At 36.9% G+C, this 26,786-nt stretch overlaps 1 pseudogene; it reads left to right on the forward strand.

The window, feature by feature from the left end:
- Positions 1–3,112: 3,112 nt before the first annotated feature.
- The window catches only part of LOC128567372 (60S ribosomal protein L5-like), a 30,065-nt pseudogene continuing 6,391 nt past the window's right edge, over positions 3,113–26,786 (forward strand).

Genomic DNA, 26,786 nt, shown 5'->3' on the forward strand with positions numbered 1-26,786 from the left:
ATGAGAGAACTTTCTAGAGCTATAGAAATATTTTATAAATTTCTCATTGTTATACATGTGATTGGTTATACATGTTATCAAGACTCATCAAAATGTATATTTAAGACATGGATATTTTAATGTTTATAATTGTGCCTCAATAAAAATGCAAGAAGATTGAAAAACTCTCACATACATAAAATTAACACTTCCATCAGTGTAGGAATAATTTCCCACGCGAGATACTTCAGAACTTTCTCATACAACTGTGTTCCCATCCTGAGAAGGGCACCTCAACCCCACTGGGGCATCAGGCTTTGTGGGTCTTGATCATGTGAGACGATGACAGAGGCCAGGGGGCTGGAAGAGAAATGAGACAGAGAGAGATTAATGATAAAAATTTCCCATCAAAGACATATTCAACCTCAGGGAAATTAAGGCCAATAATTCCATATTAAGAGTTAAGAGTTAGTAAATATTCATGTGAAAGAGGGTCAGTGAGATTCCTAACTTATTCAGTCTTAGCTACAAGAAACCCAGGAGCTGCGTAGAAATCAGGAAATAATATTAGAATCCTAAGTTTTTCACTTTGACATAATGGAATAGATAAGTTGCTGTTGAGGAGATAAGAAAAAAAAATATATCAACTATTCTACCTCAATCAGCCTTTTCTCAAATGTTCCTTCTCATGATTTTCAAACTTCTGGTCAATGTCCCCTTTTAGGAAGCTTTGCTAAAGATCCTTCTTAAAATGCAACCCACTTTCTGTACTACTCCCCGATTCATCACTGTCTTCCTCCTCCACCACCTCCTCCTCTCTTTTTCTCTCAAAATAAAAAAAGTTTAAAATCAGCTGTTCTTCATCTCTAATTATAAATTATAACATTTAATAAAGCCTCAATTATTAAAATTTCAAAGTAATATTTGTGCAAGATGTATTCAAGCTGGTCAGAAATAGAAAAGTCAGAGTACAAGTATGTGATTCGTTAGACTTGATTTTTAATTGAAATTTCTTAAGCCAAAGTTAGTTTTTAACAAAATGCTTAACTGGAACTGTTGAAGATTGGCTAAGAATGCTTAGGAATTTCAATGAGCCCCTCGAGGCATTAAAACTGAAAAGTATGCTATTATTTTTCTCGTAACTATTAGTCATTTTGACCGTTTTAGTAATCCTGAGAATCTATGTATATATATATTTTTTCTAAATCCCTGGCCAATGTGAGTACTTAGAGCATTTATAGATACCTGCTTTAAGAAGTCAAGGAGACAGCTATCAACTGAAGCCAAGTGTAAAGGCCCTTAGGAAGAGCTAGGCAGGGCACCTAGGGTGGGCAAGGGACCTCACGATAAGCGGGGAGGGGCACTCAAAAGATCCTCACCCCCGTCCCTGTGGGAAGAACTGCCTTATGAGCCCGCTGTGTAGGATGAACTGAGACTAGGAATATTTGTGTGGGGTATTAAACATTTCTCCTCCATAGGCATGGCTAGTTGTACTGTTTATCTGTGTTGAATGGATACAGGCTTTAGTGCTGCCCAGAGGAGCATTAGGTCCCAGAGTTCCCACTTACAGTGCATGTGTCTTAATCAGTGCAATGTAAATTATTTGGGCAATGCCCTGACTTCAGCACCACATGATCTATGCGTGTAACAAAATTACACTTGTACCCCAAGAATTTATAAAAATAAAGAAAACAAAAAGAAACCCTTTTAATCTTTATAAACCTGTTTCTTCTTCCATTAAGAAAAAGGTTTAAATGCTGACCTTAGAGGACTATTGTCATAGTTAATCAAATATTGCACTTAGCTTGTAGCACAATACCCTGCTTATATTAATTGTAGATCCATGACAAAGAATTTTGTTTTTGTTGGCAAAATAAGTTCTTTTGCAACAGATTTAAAGTAATCCTTAATCTTTGCCAACTTTTGAGAAGTGGTAACCCCCAATTATCTGATTTTATTAAGCCTGTTACATTTTTGTCTCATGCATTCGTCGGAATTCATGGAATGCAGAATTGCTGTGGTGACCAGGTGACTGAGCATTTCCTTGTCCTTAGTGTTAAGTATCCAAATACTTGGAAGCACGTATGAAATTTAAAATTTTTAATACTTAGATGTTATTAGAGTTATTTTGGTTTTCTTATTCACAATGTAAAACATATAGAAATAATATGTGTATTTATTTTAAGAGAAGAAAAAATAGCATCATTTTACAACATGTACTTGCTATATCTTCTTCTTTTTTATTTTGAGACAGATTCTCAAGCTGTTGCCCTATAGAGTGCTGTCGCATCACAGCTCACAGCATCCTCAAACTCTTGGGCAGCCTCCCAAGTAGCTGGGACTATAGGCACTTGCCACAACACCCAGCTATTTTTTTTTTTTTTTTTGGTTGCAGTTGTCATTGTTGCTTAGCAAGTCCAGGCCAGGTTCAGACCTGCCAGCCTAGGTATATGTGGCTGGCGCCCTGCCAACTGAGCTATGGGTGCCGCCTATATCTTTTTAATTTATAGCCATCATATAGTTTTCTAACCTCTCCAGAATTCCATCTGAAACTCCATAATTGAAAAAGTAGTAACTTTAGAATCTCAACTATGAAGGAGAGTGTGACCTCCTGAAGAATGCTGTTATCTTCCTTGGGTGATTGTTTTTCTTATAATTATTGTATTTGGGGGATATTTTTGCCATAATTATTTTCAAATTAAAATCCAATATAATGGTGAAGTGTCTCTGGGAAAATGGAGACTATAAAAATGAAACCTTTCATTCCAGTTGAGATTATTTACAAATACAAGATGAGAAATATGGTCCTTTGAAACTCTAATTCATGGCAATGCATCTTTTACCTCAACCAGGAAAAAGTAGACAAGGTTATTGTACTCTGTGGTAGATGAAATGAACTTAAGGCCACCCTAACATATATGATCTTTTATGTGATCTGCACGCTCACCAGCAGCCAGTAATGTAAAAAATAAAATTGATTGATAGAAGTATCATCTATAAATTAGAATATCAAATCTTCCTTTGAAAAAAAATACCAATGATAAAAATTTGAGTTTTAAATAGAGAAAGTAACATTAGCAACTTGTAAATGCTAGACAACTTTCCTCTTATTCCAAGATGTGGACAAGAGAGAATGGAGTCCAGGTACAGTGTGGGCAACGGGGCCTTTATTCACTCGGATCAGAGTGGGCTGAGTTCAAAAGGAGGTCAGTGTGAGGGGCAAGGCGCGATGGGAATGTCAGGGTCTGGGCTGCCCAGGTCAGTGCACTCATCCCTTTTGGATGGAACTTACGCACTCAGATCTACTCAGTGGGCCTTTGTGTTCAGTTATACTTTGAGTCCTTCGTGCGTGGCTCTGTCATTACCCATGCTATAACTTAACTTACATAACAATAAAAACACTGCAATAAAAAATATCTACTTTTGTTTCTTGTGAATCATACACATTTCTCTTCTGATGGGGTGGGGAAACAGAAATAAATATCAGAGAAAGTAAGGACATATTTACTTAAAACATCCCACTCCTACCGTTAACTATTAAAGTACTAGACATCTTTTTTTCCCAATTATATACTAAGAATATAAATAAAACAGAATTATACAAAACAAATGATTGAGGCCATCATGTGTAAATATAAATTACCTAGTTATCAACATAATAACTATTGCAATCAACTGCGACCTCTTGGCCATGAATGTCCTTTTAATAAGATAATATAATAAAAAAAATGTAGCTGAGGTAAAGTAAGAAGGATAACGGCAAACAGGGTCAGAAATTTCTGTTCACCATTATTTTCATTCTCTTTCTCTTCATTGAGCTTTAATTTCAAAGAACACCGTGCCTATCTCTTTTTTCCAAAATATACTTCCTAGTTCGATGCTTCATTAAAGGAAATATCACATAAGCAACATAGAGATAAACACACCTCAATGGCATCCTCCTTTGTTCTTTCCCATCTATGTAATTTCTTGCACTTTGGGTGTCCTTTGGTCTCAGGCCTCCTTCTTAGGATGGATGGCTTATTCTTTACAGGTTCCCAGGGCTGGAGAGTTACGGCCCCCTCCTTAGCTAGTGGGCAGTAAAAAGTCATTCCAGGGTGCAGACAGAAGACTTGTCTCAAGAGAACCAGGCTGTGGCTTTTACGCATACTTCCTAAATATGAATGAAAGTCAAACAATGAAAACAAAACAGATACCTTCAATTAACTTTATATTCTTCTTGAGGCCAGGCAGACTTAGTTTAAGACCATTTTACCCCCAGAGGATTTGTTACTGAGGTACAACCACACAATGTGGAATGTGTTAATTCCACTGTTATTATGTTTTCATAAGATTTAAGGCTCTCCAGGGCAGAAATGATCTAACAACCTGACTTATAAGAACTTGGCAAAAGGTAATTTAAAAGAGATGTGACAGCAGTCTTCAAAGTCTCAGAAGATGTTAACAAAAATAAAATGAATTTCTTAAAAGAAACTTTGAGATGGCCTTAAAAGTCATTCCCTCAAAGCCTTTCTTTATGCAAGTTCATTTAGGTATGACCACTTGAGTGTTCTGAACAGTTGGTTAGTGGTAGGGAGGTTAGGAAAAGCTACAAACCTATACTGCATGGTTATGCTCAATATCCGGAAAACAAACTCGTGGGGGGTGAGTCACCCAGGCAAGCACTGCACTGAGAATTTGGAACCCCGACTTTAATGTCACGGCAGAGTGCTAAATAAACTAGCAGATAATCCTCACGATTTATACCTCTCCAGAAGACCACACAGAAGGCCGCGGTCCAAGCTCTGAATCAAATAAACCATTTATTTGCATTCTCTGCATAACTCCCTTTGTTTGCATTTTCCCTAAGCAGTGAGGCAGGGCTGATTGAAGATGTGAATAGCTGGGCCCCGACTCTATGGCTTCCATCATTCCCATTTTGGATCTTTAAATAATTCTACTGATTGACATAGCCAGTAAAATTTGTTCTTTTTAACTTTTTAACTTTATGGATACATACTAGTTGTACATATTTATGATAGACAAGTGATATTTAAATACAAGCAAACTATGTGTAATGATCAATCCAGGGTAGTTGGAGTAGCCATCGCCTCAAACATTTGTGGCTTCTTTATGTGAGGAATATTCCAATTTCACTATTCTAGCAGTTTTGAAATGTGAAATAAAGTATTTTTAACTATCGTCACCCTATTGTCCTATGGCACTCTAGACCTTATTCCTTCTAGGTCACTATTTTTGTACCCGTTCCCAGCCCCTCTTTATCTTTCCCTCCCCACTACTCTTCTCTCTGGCAACTGTGATTCTACCTTCTGTCTCTGTGAGGTCAAATTCTTTAACTCCCCCCTATGAGTGAGAACAGGCAGTATTTGTCTTCTGTGCCTGTCTTCTTATTTCACTTCATATTTTGTTTCCCAGTTCCATCTATATTGTTCTAAATGACCGTATTTCATTCTTTTTAACGTTGGATAATATTCCATTGTATGTAATCACCACATTTTTAAAATCCAGTCATCCACTGGTGGAACTTAGGATGATTCTAACTCTTGGCTTTTGTGAATAGCACTGCAATAAACATAGGATACAGACATCTCTTTGATATAATGATTTCTTTTCTTCTGGATACATGAACATACATAGCAGTGGGATTGCTGGGTCACAAGGTGATTCTATTTTTAGTTTTTTTTTATTTATTTACTTACTTTTAGTGAGACAGAGTCTCACTCTGTGGCCCTCAGTAGAGTGCTATGGCATCACAGCTCACAGCAACCTACAATTCTTGGGCTCAAGCTATTCTCTTGCTTCAGCCTCCCAAGTAGCTGGGACTACAGGCACCGGCCACAATGCATGGCTTTTTTGTTGTTGTTGTTGATTTTGTTTTTTAGAGACAAGGTCTTGCTCTGGCTCAGGCTGGTCTCGAACTCCTGAGCTCAGGGCAATTCACCCACCTTGGCCTCCCAGAGTACTAGGATTACAGGTGTGAGCCCCTGTGCCTGGCCCTATCTTTAGTTTTTTGAGAAAAGCTTTATACTGTTTTCCATAGTGGTTGTACTAATTTACATGCCTGTAAACAGTGTATGAGTGTCCCCCTTTCTCTGCATCCTTGCCAGCATTTGTTACTTTGTGTATTTTTTTTATAACAGCCATTTTAGGCTCAGTGCCTGTAGCATAGTGGTTACAGTGCCAGCCACATGCACCAGAGCTGACAGAGTGAACCCACCCAGCTAGTTAAACAACAATGACAACTGCAACAACAAATAGCTGGGCGTTGTGGGGGGGGGGCACGCCTATAGTCTCAGCTACTTGGGAGGCTGAGGCAAGAAAATCACTTAAGCCTAAGAGTTTGAGGTTGCTGTGAGCTGTGACGTCATGGCACTCTCCCAAGCGTGACATAGAAAGACTTTTTCTCAAAAATAAAAATTAATAAAAGCTGTTTTAACTGGGCTAAAGTGATAAACCATTGTAATTTTGATTTGCATTTCTCTGGTGATTATCAATGTTAAGAATTTTTTCATATACCTGTTGGCCATTTCTATGTCTTTTTTTCTTTTTCCCATTTGTATGTCTTATTTTGAGAAATGTTTAATTTTGCTCTTGAGTTCTTTGAGTTCCTTATACAGAGGGTGCTGGAAAAAACGTATATACATTTTAAGAAAGGAAAAAAAAGTACGAAATTTGAAATACTCAAGGGACATTTGATTTCTGCCATTATGAGAGCTGCTTGTATTAATTTTTGTTAATAGTCATATATTGAGTCTTACAATTTTAATAAAGCTTTGTCCTTTCTTAAAATGTGAATACATTTTTGGCACCTTCTGTATTTTCTGGTAAATCCCTTGTCAGTCGAAAAGTTTGGAAATATTTTCTCCCATTCTGTGTTTTGTTTCTTCGTTTTGTTAATTGTTTCCTTTGCTGCACAGATGTTTTTAGCTTTGCGCTTGCCCACTTTTTCTTTTGTTGCCTGCGTTACTCAAGAAATCTTTGCTGGCCAGTTGCGATGGCTCACGTCTATAATCCTAGCACTTTGGGAGGCCAAAGCAAATTATTTGAGGCTAGCAGTGCAAGACCAGCCTAAGATACACAGTGAGACTTTGTCTGTAAAAGAAATTAAAAAATATATTAGTCAGGTATGGTGGCCTGCTACTTTGGGGATGGAGGCAAGAGGATTACTTGAGCCCAGGAGTTCAAGGTTGCAGTGAGCTATAATGGTGACACTATACTTCAGCCTGGGCAACAAATTGAGACCTTGTCTCAAAAAATAAGTAAATATGTAAATAAATAAATAAATAAATAAATAAATATTACAAGAGAGGCCAGGTGGGGTGGCTCACACCTGTAATCCCAGAAATTTGGGAGGCTCAGAAATTTGAGACCAAGGGCAGTGCCTGTGGCTCAATGAGTAGGGCACTGGCCCCATAGACCGAGGTTGGGGGATTCAAGCCCTGGCCAAACTGCAACAAAAAAAAAAAATAATAAAGAAAAAAAAAAAGAAAAAGAAAGAAAGAAATTTGAGACCAGCCTGGGCAATATACAAGGATTCCATCTCTACAAAAAAATTAAAAATTGGGCTGGGCATGATGGCTTACACATTTGTAATCACAACTCTGGGATGCTGAGGCAGGAGGGCAAGAGGACTACTTTGGGATGGGAGTTTGAGACCAGCATAAGCAAGAAAAAAACCTCATCTCTACAAAAAAGAAAAAAAAAATAGGAAAAGAAGCCAAGCCTGGTGGCATGTGCCTGTAGTCCCAACTACCCAGTAAGCTGAGGTAGGAGGATCATTCAAGCCCAGGAGTTTGAGGTTTCAGTGAGCTATGATGACACCACTGCACTCAAGCATTTTCCAAATATTTTCTTCTAGTAGTTCCATAGTTTTAGTTTTTCCATTTAACTCTAATCCTTGAATTGATTTTTGTCTATGGTGATAGGGGCCTAGAGCCATTCTTTTGCATATGGATATACATTTTTCCCAGGACCATTTGTAGAAATGAAAGTTCTCTACCATAAAAACTATAAAACATTGATTAAAAAAATTGAAAAGGAAACAAAAGAAAGATAGTTTATGTTCATGGATTGGTAGAATCAATATTGTTAAAATGTCCATTCTACCCAAAGTGACTTACAGATTAAGTGCAGTTTCTATCAAAATACCAATATAATTTTTCAAAGAAATAGCAAAAAATAAATCAATAAAATAAACCAATCTTTATATTTATAAGGAACCACAAAATACCCAGAATAGCCAAAGAAATCCTAAGCAAAAAGAACAAATGATGCTGAAAGCATTACATCACCTGACTTCAAATTATACTCAAAGCTACAATAAACAAAACTACATTCTATTGGCATAAAATCAGATGCATAGACCAATGGAACAGAATAGAGAATCCAGAATTGAATCCACACATTTATAGTCAACTAATTTTTGACAAAGTCACCAAGAAAGGGCAGTCTCTTTAAAAATACATACTTTGATTTATTTTCTACAAGTGATTGTAGATTGATTATTGATTTTCATACTTTCTCCCTATCAAATTTTGTTAAATACACAAAATAACATATAGGTACAGGCTGCCTATAGCCATGAACTCAAAAGATTTTCATGAGAATCCAACTAAAGAATAAGATAAAAACTTCTCATTGAAATTTTGCCTGGCACACTTTAATCTGTATTTATTAGGCTTTTAAGCAAGTAAGGTGTACAAGAAACACAACTTTAATATTTATTTTATATCAAGTAATGCTGAAACCAAATCACCATTTGGTAAGTGAATGGGAAATTTTATCCATGAATTTATTGGGGTTTATATTTCATCAGATGTAGCTCTTATACTCCAAGGGTAACAACAAAATCTGTAAAGTTTTGTCAGTGGTGATCATGAAAGATATCTTCACCATATAAGCCTGTGATGGGGTTTTGAAATCCATTGGCTAAATTCAGCAGATATCTTTGCTGAAGCTGGGAATTTGACATAGTTCTGCTCTCTTCTCTGAGGCTTTGACAGCTGCTTTGGTGTTGTCCCGGAGTGGTACCCAGCTTCCTGCTGCTCCCGGGACTCACAGAGCTCACACCTCTTCATTTTCAAGGGCATTAGGTAAAAAGGCTCCTTCTCCTTCTCTATTTTTTTTACCCTTTCCCTCCTATTCTTCTCCCTCAGCAATATTAAAATCCCCTTCTCTCCTCTAATTTTAAGCCACTAAGACTTTAATAAATAAACATACTCCATTTAAATTTTTTCTTATTTGATTACCACTTTTTAATGATAAAAAGACACAATGTAGAAAGAATAAACAAGTTTCCCATAACTTTTCCTGCCCCGTACTCTCCCTCCCTGAGATGTTGTGGGGTATTCAAGCGAAGCAGCGTTTCTCATACTGAGTGAAGATAGTGAGAGCCAGTGGTCTGGCCGCCTGGCTAGAACGAATTATTTCACCAAGTGAATCCTGTTTATTAGAACATTTACACATGTCTCCAGATGGCTCCATATGTGCTGGAAGACGGACTTGACCCGCTCTTCTCAGCCTCACTGTCCATCTTCCACTGTCTGTCCTCTCAACACCCTTTGGGCCACAGAGGAGCCTAGGTCACCAACTGCCCATTTCATCAAATATTTTTCTATAGAGAAATTACACTTCTGAATAAAAACATTATCTTTTACAGATATTTATCCTCCTCTTTACCAGAGGAACTATCCCTTATCCATCTGGACCTAATTCCCCTCCCCATTTCTACCCTTCTGCTTCCACAGTGTCCTATCTACAGACTTATTATATTAACAAACCTCCTCCTATTCTTTCTTTCTCTTCATTTTCCTCCTCTCCTTCTTCCTCTCCCCTTCCCTCCCCTCCCCTTTCCTTCCTATATCTTCCCCTACTTGCGTGTGCATTTCTATTACAACATGATAGCACTCGTCATAGACATCAGGTCAACAACACAGCAAGATATGGCTTATGTTTATTAAGTGGATTACTGCACGAGTCAGTAAATGAATGGGTGAATGGGTATAATAAACAATCATGGCTTTATTCCTCAACTAAACTCTCCTTGGCCGAGATATTTATTGCAATCAAAATTCTATCTTTTTAATGTGAGAAGGCAGTTGCTCAACATAATGGTGCTAATAATATATTTATCCCTATGCAGGTAGCTTTTCTTACCTACTGGAAGTCTTTGATCCAGAAGGTAAAAAAACCAGAACTTTACTGGATCAAGATCCTTTTTCTCATTTTTGACATTTTTTCCTTCACCTTAACAGGACTGAGTGGCTGTATCTAGATAAAGCCAACTATACAATCTCTATAAAAACTCAAATACTTTGAATAAAACATTTGTAGGTACTCAAGAAGACCAGAATGAGAGACCAAAGAGATTTCCAATGAGCTCATATGGAAAAAGGATTCATTAAAGTTTGAGAAAGGAAGAAATCAATTTTATTTCATTTTATTTATTATTTTTTATTAAATAATAGCTGTGTACATTAATGTGATCATGGGGCACCATACACTGTTTTTATAGACCGTTTGACACATTTTCATCACACTGGTTAACACAGCCTTCCTGGCATTTTCTTAGTTATTGTGTTAAGACAATTATATTCTACATTTACTAAGTTTCACATGTACCCTTGTAAGATGCACTGCAGGTGTAATCCCACCAATCACCCTCCCTCCCTCATCCTCTCCCCTCCCACCCCTCCCTCTCCCCCTGCCCCATATTCTTAGGTTATAACTGGGTTATAGCTTTCATATGAAAGCCATAAATTAGTTTCACAGTATGGCTGAGTACATTGAATACTTTTTCTTCCATTCTTGAGATACTTTACTAAGAAGAATATGTTCCAGCTCCAGCCACGTAAACATGAAAGAGGTAAAGTCTCCATCCTTAAGGCTGAATCTTTAAGGTTGAATAATACTCCATGGTGTACATATACCACAATTTATTAATCCATTTGTGGATTGATGGGCACTTGGGCTTTTTCCATGACTTAGCAATTATGAATTGGGCTGCAATAAACATTCTGATACAAATATCTTTGTTCTAATGTGATTTTTGGTCTTCTGGGTACATACCTAGTAGAGGAATTATAGGATTGAATGGCAGATCTATTTTTTGATCTCTAAGTGTTCTCCAAACATCTTTCCAAAAGGAATGTATTAATTTGCATTCCCACCAGCAGTGAAGAAGTGTTCCCTTTTCTTCACATCCATGCCAGCGTCTCTGGTCTTGGGATTTTGTGATATGGGCTATGCTTACTGGAGTTAGATGATATCTCAAAGTAGTTTTGATTTGCATTTCTCTGATGATTAAAGATGGTGAGCATTTTTTCATATGTCTGTAGGCTGCATGCCTGTCTTCTTCAGAGAAGTTTCTCTTCAAGTCGCTTGCCCAGCCTGCGATGGGATCACTTGTTCTTTTCTTGCTTATACGTTTGAGTTCTCTGTGGATCATCCTGGTTATTAAACCTTTGTCAGAGACATAACCTGCAAATATCTTCTCCCATTCTGAGGGCTGTTTGCTTGCTTTACATACTGTGTTCTTGGCTGTGCAGAAGCTTTTTTGTTTGATCAGGTCCCAGTAGTGTATTTTTGAAGCTGCTTCAATTGCCCGGGGGTGGGGGTGGGGTCCTCCTCATAAAATACTCGCCCAGACCAATTTCTTTAAGGGCTTTCCCTGCACTCTCTTCTAGTATTTTTATAGTTTCATGTCTTAAGTTTAAATCTTTAATTCGGTGAGAGTCTATCTTAGTTAATGGTGAAAGGTGTGGGTCCAGTTTCAGTCTTCTACAGGTCGCCAGCCAGTTCACCCAGCACCATTTGTTACATGGGTAATCTTTTTCCCACTGATTGTTTTGAATTGGCTTGTCAAAGATCAAATAAGTAGCTGGGTTCATCTCTTGGTAATCTATTCTGTTCCATACATCTACTTCTGTGTTTTTATGCCAGTACCATGCTGTTTTGATCACTATTGATTTATAGTATAATGTGAGGTCCAATAGCGTGATTCCTCCTGCTTTGTTTTTATTTCTGAGTAATGTCTTGGCTATTCGAGGTTTTTTATGATTCCATATAAAACGAAGTATTATTTTTTCAAGATCTTTAAAGTGTGACCATGGCGCTTTAATAGGGATTGAATTAAAATTGTATATTGCATTGGGTAGTATGGAAATTTTAACAATGTTGATTCTTCTCAGCCACGAGCATGGTATGTTTTTCCATTTGTTAACATTTTCAGCTATTTCTTTTCTTAGTGTTTCATAGTTCTCTTTATAGAGATGTTTCATGTCCTTTGTTAGATAAACTCCCAAATATTTCATCTTCTTTGGCACTACTGTGAATGGAATAGAGTGCTTAACTGTTTTTTCAGCATGACTATTGTTGGTATATATAAAGGCTACCGATTAATGAATGTTGATTTTGTAACCTGAGACACTATTGTATTCCTTGATCACTTCAAAGAGTTTTGTAGTAGAATCCCTGGTGTTTTCCAGATATACAATCATATCATCTGCTAAGAGTGAAATTTTGATCTCTTCTGACCCTATATGGATACCCTGGATCACCTTTTCTTCCCTAATTGTGATGGCTAAAATTTCCATCACAATGTTAAAGAGCAGTGGAAACAATGGGCAGCTTTGTCTGGTTCCTGATCTGAGTGGAAATGATTTCAATTTAACTCCATTCAACATGATATTGGCTGTGGGTTTGCTACAGATGGCTTCTATCAGTTTAAGAAATGTCCCTTCTATATCAACTTTATTAAATGTTCTGATCATGAAGGTATGCTGGATATTATCAAAAGCTTTTTCTGCATCAATTGAGAGAATCATATGGTCTTTGTTTTTTAATTTGTTTATGTGCTGAATTATACTTATAGAGTTACGTATATTGGACCAGCCTTGAGACCCTGGGATAAAATCAACTTGGTCATGATGTATAATTTGTTTGATGTGTTGTTGGATTCTGTTTGTTAGGATCTTATTGAATATTTTTGCATCTATATTCATTAGTGATATTGGTCTATAATTTTCTTTTCTTGTTGGGTCTTTTCCTGGTTTGGGGATTAGGGTGATGTTTGCTTTATAGAACGTGTTGGGTAGTCTTCCTTCTTTTTCTATATTTTGGAACTGGTTGAGTAATATAGGTACTAGTTCCTCTTTAAAGGTTTGATAGAATTCTGATGTGAAGCCATCTGGTCCCGGGCTTTTCTTATTAGGGAGATTTTGTATGGTTGATGCTATTTCAGAACTTGATATGGGCTTGTTCAACATTTCCACTTGATTCTGGCTAAGTCTTGGAAGGTGACGTGCTTCCAGGTATTGGTCAATTTCCTTCAGATTTTCATATTTCTGAGAATAAAGTTTCTTGTAATATTCATTAAGGATTTTTTGAATTTCTGAGGAGTATCTTGTTATTTCGTCTTCCTTGTTTCAGATTGATGAGATTAGAGACTTTACTCTTTTTTCCTGGTTAGATTAGCCAAAAGTTTATCTATTTTATTGACCTTTTCAAATAACCAACATTTTGATGTATTGATCTGTTGTATAATTCTTTTGTTTTCAATTTCATTTAATTCTGCTCTAATTTTGGTTATTTCTTTTATTCTAGTGGACTTAGGTTTAGAATGTTCTTCCTTTTCCACTTGCTTGAGATGTCCCATTAAGTTGTTAACTTCCTCTCTTTCCGTTCTCTTGAGGAAGGCTTGCAGTGCTATAAATTTCCCTCTTAGGACTGCCTATGTGGTATCCCAGAGGTTCTGATAATTATTGTCTTCCTTGTTGTTTTGTTCCAAAAATTTGGCAATTTCCTTCTTCATCTCATCTCTGACCCTGCTCTCCTTTAGCATAAGGTTATTTAACTTCCATGTTTTTGTATGAGTATGCAGATTCCTGTTGTTACTGAGTTCAACTTTTATTCTATGGTGGTCTGAGAAGATGCAAGGAATAATTTCTATTCTTTTAAGTTTACTGAGGTTAGACTTGTGACCTATGATGTGATCGATTTTGGAGTGTGTTCCATGGGCTGATGAGAAGAATGTGTATTCAGTTTTGTTGGGATGAAATGTTCTGTAGATGTCTGCTAAATCCAAATGTTGGATGGTTAGGTTTAAATCTAAAAGTTCTTTGCTCAGCTTCTTATTGGAGGATCTATCTAACACTGCCAAAGGAGTGTTGAAATCTCTGACTATTACGGAGCTGAAGGAAATCAAGTTGCTCATGTCTGTTAGAGTTACTCTTATAAATTGAGCACATTCCGGTTGGGTGCATAAATATTAATAATTGAAATCTCATCATATTGAGTATTACCCTGAACAATATATGAAGTGACCATTCTTATCCTTCCTTACTTTTGTTGGTTTAAAGCCTATTGTATCTGCAAATAAAATTGTAACACTTGCTTTTTCTGATTACCATTTGCCGGAAATATGGACGACCATCCTTTCACCCTGAGTCTATATTTATATTTTAAGGTAAGATGTGATTCTTTTATACAGCAAATATCTGGCCTGAATTTTTGTATCTATTCAGCCAATCCGTGCCTCTTTAGAGGACAGTTTAAGTCCTTCAAATTAATGGAGAATATTGATAAGTCTGGTAAAATTTTGCATATTGAGTTTTTCGAAAGTCCAGTGGACATTTTAAATCTTTTCGCCACAATGGAAGTTGGGGTTTGATCAAAAGTTTCTGAGTTAGTTTACTTTGACAGAGGATTGGGCTGGACATTATGGAGCATAGGTCTGAGAATATCCTGAAGAGCTGGTCTGGTTATGGCAAATTTCTACAACATATGAATGTCATTAAAGTATGTAATTTCTCCATCATAAATGAAACTCAGTTTAGCTGGATACAGGATCCAGGGTTGAAAGTTATTTTTTTTTAGGAGATTAAAAGTAGATGACCACCCTCTTCCATCTTGAAAAGTTTCAGCAGAGAGAAATTCAGTCATTCTAATATTGTTCCCTTTGTAGGTCATGGATTTCTTGCATCTGGCTGCTTTCAGAATTTTCTCCTTCATATTAACTTTAGTGAACTTAATTATGATATGCCTGTGGGATGTCTTATTCAGATTAAGTCGTGCTGGGGTTCTGAAACTGTCTGCTACCTGAATTTCAGAATCTCTTGGCATGTCTGGAAATTTTCTTTCATAATTAAATGGAGAAGGGTCTCTGTGCCTTGTGAAGCCACTTCATCACTTTCAAGGATTCCAATGAGGTGGATATTAGCCTTCTTCGAATTATCCCAGAGCTGTTTTAGAGAAAAATGCATTTTTGCTCTCCAATATTCATCCTCTTTGAGAGTTTGGGAGTGTTCAAAAGTTTTGTCTTCAATGTCAGAAATCCTTTCTTCTGCTTGCTCCACTCTGTTACTTAGGGATTCTACTATATTTTTCAGATCTTTGAGGGCTGCAAATTCTTGCTTCAGTGCATCAAAATCTTTGGTGGTTTTGTCTTTAATTTTGTTAAATTCTTGAGACAACTTTTGAATTGCTCCTCGAATTTCTAATTATAAATTTTCCTCCATTCTATTAATCTTCTTTCCAATCCAAATTCTGAATTTGATTTCTGACATCTCAGCCAGCTGTTTATGAATGGGATCTTCAGTTACATGTGCCATATCTTTCCTTGGGGGGGGTGTGTTTGATCTATTCTGGTTATTCATGTTACCAGTATTTTTCCGCTGATTCTGCCCCATGATTATTTTATACCATTTGACTTTCCCCCTGGAGCTTTGTTGAGGACCCATACAGTGCTATGGCCTGAGCAATTTGGGACCTGTTTTGTGTTGTGGGGCTAAGTGGCTCTGTCTTGTTTTCAGCTGGTCTCTGTCTGACCCTAGTGAAACAGTTACTCTGGGTTGAAGTCTCAGCTTTGGAGAAATACCAGCGATTAAGTCACCCTGCCCCCCACAGGTAACAATTGGAAAAGGAAAATGAAACCCTCCTACAACCACACACCCAGAGCACCACTTGGATAGTTCTCGGGTGATTGGCTCAGTTCAAAAGGTCCAAATCAATTGTCTCAGTCAGCACCTGTCTCAGGTGGGAGAGTTTAAAAGTCTCTGGCAACTAGATCACAGGGCTCTGCTGACAACTCAAATATGATTTGCTCAGGAGGACCCACCCAGCAAATTGATTGGTCTGGGAAGCCTGATGCCTCCTTCCCCACCTTGCACCTCTGTCACACCCAGTCACTGATAACCCCACAGCATTGTGACCCAGTTGCCTCCAATGAGCAGATACTCCAGGGGTTTGCACCTGCCTGAATCACAAGGAAATCTATGTCTGATCAAGCAGGCCGCTGCTCTCTGCCTCTGTTCATCAGGAGGTGGTGAGGCCTGATAACCTTGGGCACTTGATGGAGGCTGGGGGGGTGTTCACTCAGTTCCAGCCCCACCCCTGATTGATGTTACTGACAGAACATAGCAACTTTGCAGGAATTTGTTTCTGTCCCTGCTAAATTCCCCTGCAGAAGAGAAGCTGTTTTGAGCTCCCAGAACCTGTGCCTCAGGCCCTGTGTTTGCTCCTGCAGGTTTGTATTCGCAGCACTGTTAGCTGTCAGTTCTAGCTTCCTGCCTTCCTTTGTATATAGGCTGATGATCCCCTGAGGGCCAGGTGCATCCTAGGGTCAGTAAAGCTGTCCTCTGGGTCAGCCCTGCCCTGGGAATCTCCTGGCTCTGCATGTGTGTTTTCTAGTCCCCACACTCCAACCAGGCCTGTACCGTCTCAGGCGAACACTTTACTCACAGTGCCTGCATTTCCATCCCAGATCTGTTCCACAGTGTTTGCCACCTGAGAAGATGCCTGGCCTCCTGTGGTTTCCCAGAGAGACGGGGGGTGTGACTTTGGAATATCTGGGGGTGAGCCCTATTGTTGTCAAAAACGGCTGCTGCTCTGAGCTTCTGGGCACTGCCGTTCCGGTGTGGTTTCTTCTCAGCCGACTGTCCTCTCCTGACTCCTGTGCCACAGAATCAGCACTGACCAGCATTAGTCCAGGCCCTGTCCAAACCCCTCAAGAAATCACCCAAGAATCTGGACTCCTGGGTGATAGGCAGGCAGACCTCAGAGTGAGAGTGGAGGAGAGTGCTGGGAGCTCAGAATTGCAGGTAGAGAATATATACAGTTTTATACAGTTGTATGCCTGGGAGGAGAATGCCATGGCACCATAGTAGGGGAAATAGGTCCAGTTTTTAGGGGTCTCTCCCTTGGAGTGTAGTGGGAGGACCTTTGAACCTTGCTCATTTGTTTGTGGGGCAGTCCGAGTTGTTCTCATGGGGGATGCTTGGTGATGGATTTTGTACCTTTTGTTTGTGTCTTTGGGGTCACAGTTCACCTCAGTAGGGTTGATGTGCGTTCTTCAACCTTCTCTCTTGGTGTAGTTTAATCTACCAGGTTACTTGCTAAATTTCTGTCCTTTAACTCTCCTTCTGGACGGGAGCCTTTGTGGAAAGCTGGCTTCAGTCAGCCATCTTGTCCCCTCAGAGCGGTCCCAAGAAATCAATTTTAGAAGATATAGAGGTACCTAAGAACATGGCCTGCACAGGGCAAAAGGATGAATAGAAGTTCAAAATTCGCGGAAAGAAATACATCAATGAACATTAAAACTAAATTACTTCCTTTTCCTTATAAAATTAATATACAACAAAATAATTAAAAATTCTAACAAAGATCTACGGGTTTTTAATATTTAGATGATTAGAAAAAGAATTTGGTTCACACAAAACATCTGCTGTAAACTTCACTTTTGCATTCTCAGTTGTAGTTAAGCATCATTTCAGAGGAAGCACAAAAAGTATCATAGTTAGTTCCCTTTGCACAGTTAAGGAGATGGACTCTGTAGCAGATGAAGGGAAGGTTGCTGTGCACTTCATTATCATTATTTTCAAATAATATTAATTAAGCCACCTCCTGTGCTGATGGTAGAGCTTAGTGGTCCACAGTAGAAATGGAACAGATGTCGTCCTTGACCTTATAAATCACAGGAACAAAACATATGGCATTTTTTCATGTATTCTCAGAATAAGAAGCAACTAAATATAACATAATACTTTCCAACCTATAATTATTCAGCAGAAAAAATACCTGTTCACTAATTATTTATTATGAAAGAAATATAATGATGTATTTTCTTTTATATAGTCTTAGTGACTGTGCTTTTATTTCTGTAGAGTGTATATTGCCAGCTTTCTCTCCAACACTTTTGTGGTATGTCAAAGTCCCACCAGCAATGTATTAAAGTGCTGATTCTGGGACACCCTCCCTAGCACTGGCTATTACTGATCCACTTTACGTTTTGCAGATATAATTGGTCACCAGAAAAATGGTGGCAAATGCTATGGTATATTAGTAGTTTTCAATATTATATAGCTATTAAAAATAAAGAGTTATAATTCTGTTTTGATATGGGAGAGCTGTTTTACATCTTGTAAAACAAAAGATTATCAACTGAAAAAAAGCAAGCTAATCATCATGTGTATGTAAACTTTGTGAATCTTGAACTCATAGGTTTTAGGATCTAGAATAATAGTCCAAACATCGTAGTTGACACAGCCAAAGCAAAACATAAATAACAAAATGCAAGCTTTAGCTCTGCTTTTTCCCAAATATTCAAGCGAATTGAATTCATAGGGCCCATAGCAAGAGTCCCCAGTAAAGTAGAGGTTGTTATTCCCTAAATCCTCTAGTAATTCTCACCCATTCTACCCTGCTTTTCATCTCTTCTCACTTTAGCTCTTGCCTAAATTGAGTGACTATTTTTTTCTCTTAACCCTTCCTTCTCTAAGTCTTACTATTCTAGTCAATCTTTTTTTAGGCTCTAACTTGGCTTTAATAGATGTCCCCCTAAGGGAGGGAAACTGCTCCAGCTATTTTTTTATATTGAAAATATTTATACCTGTATTTTAATAATTTTGAGACCCTTACATAATTCTATTTTTGTTTTCTGAAGAAATAAAATTTTTGTAAAAGCAACATATGTCAGTGTGAGTTTATATAAACACAGGAATGATGGGGAAGTGAACCCGAAAGTATCTGCATTGATTAGTGGGATTGGAAGGGAGTAATGGGGAAAATAAACCTAATACTTATCATAATGGTATTTGACTATTTAATGCATTACCATTGTCATTAAAACAAAAATAAAGTATAAGAAAAATATGTGTAAGGAAAGGAAGCATTAATTTATTGGCCAATTTTTGTGTATCTGAGCCTCAGCTACAGAGAATTAAGTTTGTAGCTAGTTATATCTTCTCCTGTGTTATTTTGTTATAATATTATAGGGATCATCTCTAATCTCTGTTTTACTATCCTCCTTGTTTTCTACATTTATTATTATCATTGAATAAACTTGAATCCTTCAAAATCATGTACTGAGTTTTTGGTTATGGGGTGCCCATGATTTAAAAAAATTAAAAAGTAGTATATTTTTTCCTATCACTCTTATGTAGATCATGTCACTTGACAGTGAAAAATTCTGGGAAATGCATTGTTAGGGGATTTCACCATAGTGTGAATATCATAGAGTAAAATCAAATGAACCCAGATGGTATAGCCTATTACACAGCTGGGCTATTTTGCTGTCTACAAGCCTGAAGAATTAGTACCAGGCTGTACCTCTCAGGGCTGCAGCACCTGGAACCAGCTGAACCAAGGTGGGGTAGCCTCCTTAGGCAGTGAGACCATGAAAAGTGACCCTTGGCCTGCCCCCTGAACCATTAATGATGAGAGGCCCAGCCTCAAAAATCTAGGAAGGGCCCTTGGGGTCTTTCTTCCTTCCTGTTGTCTTGGGGCATAGCATTTGTCCCTTATTGCCATGCTCTGCCCTTATACATGGATTGATCCATTCATATATTCTTGGATTAATGAATTAATGGGTTATCATTAATGGGAGTGGGATTGGTGGCTTTGTAAGAGGAAGAAGAGAGACATGAGCTATCATGCTCAGCCCCTTCACCATGTGATGTCCTACCCCACCTTGGGACTCTGCAGAGAGTCCCCCACAGCAAGAAGGCCCTCACCAAATGTGCCCCTCAACCTTGGACTTCTAAGCCTCCATAATTGAAAGACAACATTTCTTTTCTTTATCAATTATCCAATTTCAGGTATTCTGTTATAAGCAACAGAAAACTAAGACGTGTACACTTGATTTTAAAAATAAATTACAATTCTTTAACAGAATTCTTATTCCTTTGATCTATTTCTTGAGACTAGTAGTCATGATTATTTTACAGACCACAACTGATATTTACAATATCTGGGTCACCTGTGGGTTTTGATCTATTGTCTGTTATTTTCTCCCAGTTTGTTTCTTGCATTCATTGTAATTTTTTTTTTTTTTTTGAATACTGGACAACATCTACTAAAAAAACCTGTCAAAACACTGTGTAATGTTTCTTTCTGCTGAAATAATTAGTTCTGCCTTCTGGCAGACAGCTTATACATATAAATGGACATTCTCTCATTTCAACCAGGGAATAAACAGACTAACCTGGGTTGTGTGTTTGCAAATCTTTGTCTACTCCTGACTTACCACTTTTCCTAAGGCATAGCTTTCTAGGGGTGTCAGGTGAGAGCTTTGATTTTAATAAGGCTTCCATTTTGGCAGATTCTGAAATGCATTGTTTTCCTGCTCAGTACCTGGAGACCACTGGAAGCTCTTCCCAGCTTGTCAGTCTTTTCTACCTCATCTTTTTAACTTCTTGCCCTTGACAGTCAAAGACATTTTGAAAATAAAATTAATAAATAAAAAGGCATAAAGAGAAGATTTGTATTACCAGATAGTAAGACATGTAAAAAAGATACATTAATTAGAATTTTATTTTGTGGCATGAATTGATAAGTAACTGAAGAGAATGAACTAGAACATGCTGAAATTGGACCACAGAGAAGTATTTAGTATATAATAAATGTAGTCATCTCAATTCAATGGAAATGTTAGAAACAAAAATAACCCAGGTACTCCCAGGTAGATTAAAGTTCTAAAAACAAAATTTAGCAAATGTAAAATATTTAAAAAAAATGGAACTTGTGGGAGGAAAAACTGGGAATTGACTGTGTAATGGGTATGAGATTATAGAAATGTTGGTGCATGACACTGTCAGTGCACAACATGATACTTAGCTATACCCTTTGCAAATGGTTATTTTATATTATGTGAATTTTATCTTAATTTACAAAAAGAAAATTTAGAGCACTATCTTATGAATTAGAGGTCAATCAAAGATCATCCTAAAAGTGGGAAATAAAATAATTTGGCTACAAATATAATAAATATTATAAAATTAAAATAAGTGTAGCAACTTTGAGAAAATACACTCAATTTGATTTACAAAGAATTTTTATGTTTAAGAGTGTAAAATGACCCTTCTGGAAGTGAGGCTCTTAGGAGAGAACTGAGCATGTAAATAGAAACTAAAACTTGTAAAATCTGATTGCATTAATGTACACAGCTATGATTTAATAATAAAAAAAATCCTGAGTCACACCACAACCAGACTAAGTTACAAGTACATCAGAGATCAAGTTCAAAGTGTTTTAACATCAATTTGATCAAATGCAAATAATCTAAGATAAGACCACAGACAAATTTGTTTAAAAGTGACTCTGCATAGATCAGATCTTCTAAAGAAAAACCACTGAATCTTCCAGCAACATCCTAATTTACAAACTCAAAGAAATTCTTGCCTGGACCACCTGATGATTAACGCCAGTCCTCAGAACTTTACAAATATTATTCCCTAATCCCTGTTGTCTTAGTCTTCTTTGGCTGCTATTAAATTATTGCAGACTGAGTGGATTATAAAAAATAGACATTTGTTTCTCACAGTTCTAGAGGCTGAGAAATCCAAGATCAAGGAGGCAGCAGATGTGGCATCTAGTTAGGGCCTCCTGAGTCACAGCCAGCACCTTCCTGTTGAGTTGTCACATGGCAGAAAGGGCCAGGGAGGTTACGGGGGTCTCTTTTATAAGGGGCTTGATCCCATTTATCAGGGCTTCACTCTTATCTGATCACTTTTCAAAGGGTCTCATGTTGCAATACCATCATATTCGGGGTTGGGGTTAGGAATTCAACATATAAATTTTGGGGAAACACATTTATTCCATAGCATTTGCCCTTCCCCCATCTTTTGAGGTGCTCCAGACTGTCTCCCCCTGCATAAGACACACACACACACACACACACAAGCATGCATGCACGCACTGTTATATTCTCTCTTGATGCGGTAAGTTAATAGGTCTTACTTTATTTTACTACAGGTCTTTGAACACTGGAATTTATTAATCAAGAATGTATAAGAATGTATAAATAATGTCTATAGTCATAAAGATAGTAAGAAAAGACTACCCAGTAAAGAATGAGCAAAGAATTTGAGTAGCAATTTAACAAAGGGAAATGCAAATACCCACCAAAATTAAAAAGATACTCAAGTTCACCAATAATGGGGAAAATGCAAATTAAAACATTAATAAACTACTTTAACCAATCAAAATTAAAATATTTTCACACATCAGGTAAAAATGTAGGTGAATGAATATTCTCAAACATTGTGATGAGCATATTAAGATTCCGAAAACATTCTTTTTAGTATCTGTTTTTTGAAATGTACAAGGCCAATGATCCCCCAAATTAATTTCTATATATATTTGGTACAAAACACTAAAACTATACTATGAGTTGTACATTTGTGGTACAATGTAATAGTGTTTGTAATAATGGCAAATTATAAATAACCTGAATGTTTAACAATACGAGGGTGGACAAACTATGATATATTCATGCTCTGTAATTGTATGCAGAGCTTTGTTGTTTTTGTTTTTTAATGAGAGGTATAGCTGTAAAGATTTCCAAAGGTACTTTTAAGAGCAAAACCTCCTTGGAGAATTTTACAGACTATATTATTTGGAGTTAAAATATGCCATCTCCTAATGTATTTTCTAAAGCTATTTATGTATATACTAAATGCATAGAAAAGAAAAATAAGTTTTGGAATAAGTTTTGCAATTGGTAAATTTGTTTACTTTCTTTCCAGAGAAGGAGGGGACATTGATTAATAGCCATTGTCAAAATGGTCTTTGGTTTTCTCTGTAGTGATTTATTTGTTTGAAATTATTTGTTCATACATTACTTATGATGTAAAAAGTAATAATGAAGTTTTATTGTAAAAATTAAGAAGAAAGAGATAGTAAGGGAGAATACAAGGCAATGAGAAAATTGTTCTGAAGATGGAAAATTGTCCTGAAGATAGTAAACACAAAGAATGCTGAGACAAAGAATGTACAGTGAACGTCAGGGAAGGGGAGAGAGCTAGAAATTATTTTCCATCTCTCTGACAGGTACATTTAATTATTCTTGTGTCTTACATGGGACATTATGCTGCTGCTGCATCTTTCTTTCTTTAGACTTCAAAAAAAGTGAGGTTCAAAGTAATTTTACAAAATGTTGGCAATAGCTAAAATGGTGGAACCCCTGAAGAAAGGCTACATTCTGTTCCCATATAATGGTAATAATGGGAACTTAGAGACATAATGTCATTACAATAATGGAATAATGGAAACCTTCTGTCATTACAATAATGGAAACCTTCTGTCGCATTTTTGAACTTATGGTCCAAGATTCCTTTCCTCGATGTATGTATTCAACCTCTGGGCTCCATTGAGAGTATTCTTTATTTTAAGGCACTCATTATCCATTTTCATCAGTACAAATACATTCCCCAATAGTCCCAAGCATTTTTGCAAAAGACAAGAGCATTGATTATAGCTAAACTACCCTTCTCCCCATAAAACAACACTTGGGGAATATAATGTGTATGGCACTTTCTGTAATTGCACAAAATTTCCTAGGCTCTTGAGTGAGATGAAATTGTAAATAGATTTTCAAATTTAGTTATGGCTACAACTTCAGCTACGTTTTAGTAAAAAAATGAATAAAAAATTTTCTCTCTATTTGCACTTATATATTTCAGATGGAGGTAAATTTCTGTGCTCTTTTTCCCTTGAGGTATCATTCCCAAATATTATTAAGTAATTTCTTGTTAGCAGAGAATATATTACTAGTGTCCTTTGACCAACACACAGAATATGAATTTGTGTTCGATTCTCGATTGGGAATTAAACACAAAAAATGTTGGCTTGATATTGTGCATGACATGAGGAAATTAAACAAATATCCTGTGCCATATTTATACTTCAAAAGTGTAAAAGGCACACATTTACCATATGGAAATATGATGTGTTTGCCATAGGAAGTATAATCAGTCTTCTTCCTCTTAAATTTTCTCAAGTTCATGATTGTGTAATCAGTATGAATAGAAGTTCCTTCTGTTTCCTCCCTCTTTATTTCCTTTATGTTTTGTTTAGAATATTTAATGTGGTTTTGCTCTTCACTGCCACTTAGTGATATTCTCAGTAAGAGTGTGAGATTTGTATGATTTTAAAAGGAAGAAGCAAATGGTTTCCAAGGAAGTGAAATAGAAATTGTGTTAAAACAACCCAGAGCACAAAAATTGTGTATGTTTGGAAACACAGAGTGTCAATTAAATTTCAAAATTAGTAGATGTCAAATAATGAGACGATAAAGCAGAGACTGGGAGAAAAACAATTATGATGACTGATATCTGATAAAGGACTGTTAAAGCTCAATGATAATAAATGAATGACTTGATGAAAAAGTAGACAAAAGTCCTGAACCGACACTTCATCAAAATACACATATAGATGGCAAGGAAGGACATGAAAAGATGCTCAATGTAATGCTTGATTAGAGGACTATAACTTAAAACAATACTAAGGGACTATTAATATTACAAAGCTACTAGAAAGGCCAAAATTCAAGGTATTGACAATGCCAAATGCTGACAGGAACATATGGAGCAACTGGAACTCTCATTTATGGCTGGTGAGAATGCCAGAGGGTGCAATCACTTTGAAAGATAATTTGGTGATTTCTTGTAAAATTAAACATACTATCTTATCCAAAAATCACATCCTTTGTCATTTACTAGAGGAGGTGAATATTTATGCCCACACAAAAATTTGCATCCCAATGCAAATGTTTATTGCAGCTTTATTCATAATTGTCAAAACTTGGAAGTGACCAAGATGCCTTTAGTAGGGATATTGATAAGTAAACTCTAGTACCTTCAGACAATGAAGTGTTATTTAACACCAAAAAAGGAATGAGCTATCAAGCCACAAAAAGACATGGAGAAAACGTAAAAGCATATTACTAAGTGAAGCAGCCAATCTGAAAATACTATACACCACATGATTCCAACTATATGGTGATGTAGAACAAACAAAACTGTGGAGACAGTAAAAAGAACAGTTGTTTCCAAAGAAGGGGAGAAGGAAGGAATGAATACATGAAGCACAGAGGATTTGTAGGGCAGTGAAACTATTCTCTATGATGTTTAGTGGTTGATAAATGTTATATATTTGTGAAAACACAAACAATATAAAACCTGATGTAACTTAAAAAAAAAACCCGCAAAAATAAAGCTATCATATGATCCAGCAATCACATTTTCGGGTATATATTTCAAAGATTTAAGATAAGTATCTTAAAAAGAGATATGTATTGCTGTGTTTATTACAGAATTGTTCAAAATAACCAAGAGATGGAAACCTAAATGTCCACTGGCTGATCAATGAATAAAGGAAATTTGGTGTGTGTGTACAATGGAGTATTATTCAGCCTTCAAACAGGAAAACTCTGCCATATACAGCAACACGAATGTACCTGGAAGACATTGTGCTAAATGAAGTAAGGTGGACAGAGAGTCTACTTACAGGAGATATCCAAACAAGTCCAGCTCACCGAGAGTCTACTTACATGAAATGTCTAAACCAGTCCAGCTCACTGAGGCACAGGGTAGAATGGTAGTTGCCAAGGGCTGGGAGGGGAGGAAATGGGGAGTTGGCATATAACAGCATAACATTTCATTTGAAATGTTAACTTAAGAAAAATAAGTTCTAGAGGTCTGTTGTACACATGGTGCTATAATTAACAATATTGTCTTGTGCACATAAAAATTTATGGAGATAGTAGATCACATTTTTTTTCTAACTACAATAAAAAATTAATTACAGGTTTTCTAGGAAAATAAAAGACACCCACCCACCCACCCCCCAAAAAAACAAAGTTAGTTGCGAAAAGTTTTAGAACATGAGTTATTTCAAGAGAAAGAGTTGAACAAGGTTTTTAGTTATGGGAAAAATATCCAAATACACATTAAATGAAAAATCAAGTATATAATTAGAGAGCAAGATCACCCTCAGCTTTCTTATGAGTGTCATGATACCTTTAAGTGAAAACAAAGACATTGAGGACAGAGGTTCACTGTTCATTAAATATCTGGAACTGGCATGTAGAAATACTTCACTGAAAATTAAAATAAACCAATTGAGCAATTACAAAAGTCCCATCAAATAAGAGGGCGAGGTGATGAATGCTTTTGTATAAATTATTGTGTAGAATTAGGAGAGCAAATGGACTCTTATGGAGGTGGTGACGTGTGAATTCAGAAAAGCTGTCCCTGATTCTCCAAATCCTATTACCATATATGGCTCCTCTTGTGTGAGCCCCGTTAGGGGATGCATCTACAGTGGTAGCAGTGGGGGTGAAGCTTTCAGAGACATCACTACAACTGTAGCTCTGGCTGAGGCTGGTGTTTACTGTGGATCTGTGTACTGTTGTGGTTGCAATTTTGTAGAAGACAACAGTACTCTTATTATTACTGATTTACTTCCTGAATACACAGTGTGGCAAGATCCCTGACAGGTAAAAAGTGTGAAGACTATATCATGGATAATAGAAA

The sequence above is a fragment of the Nycticebus coucang genome, chromosome 16 (genome assembly GCF_027406575.1).
Source record: "Nycticebus coucang isolate mNycCou1 chromosome 16, mNycCou1.pri, whole genome shotgun sequence".
In the NCBI taxonomy this organism is placed as follows: domain Eukaryota; kingdom Metazoa; phylum Chordata; class Mammalia; order Primates; family Lorisidae; genus Nycticebus; species Nycticebus coucang.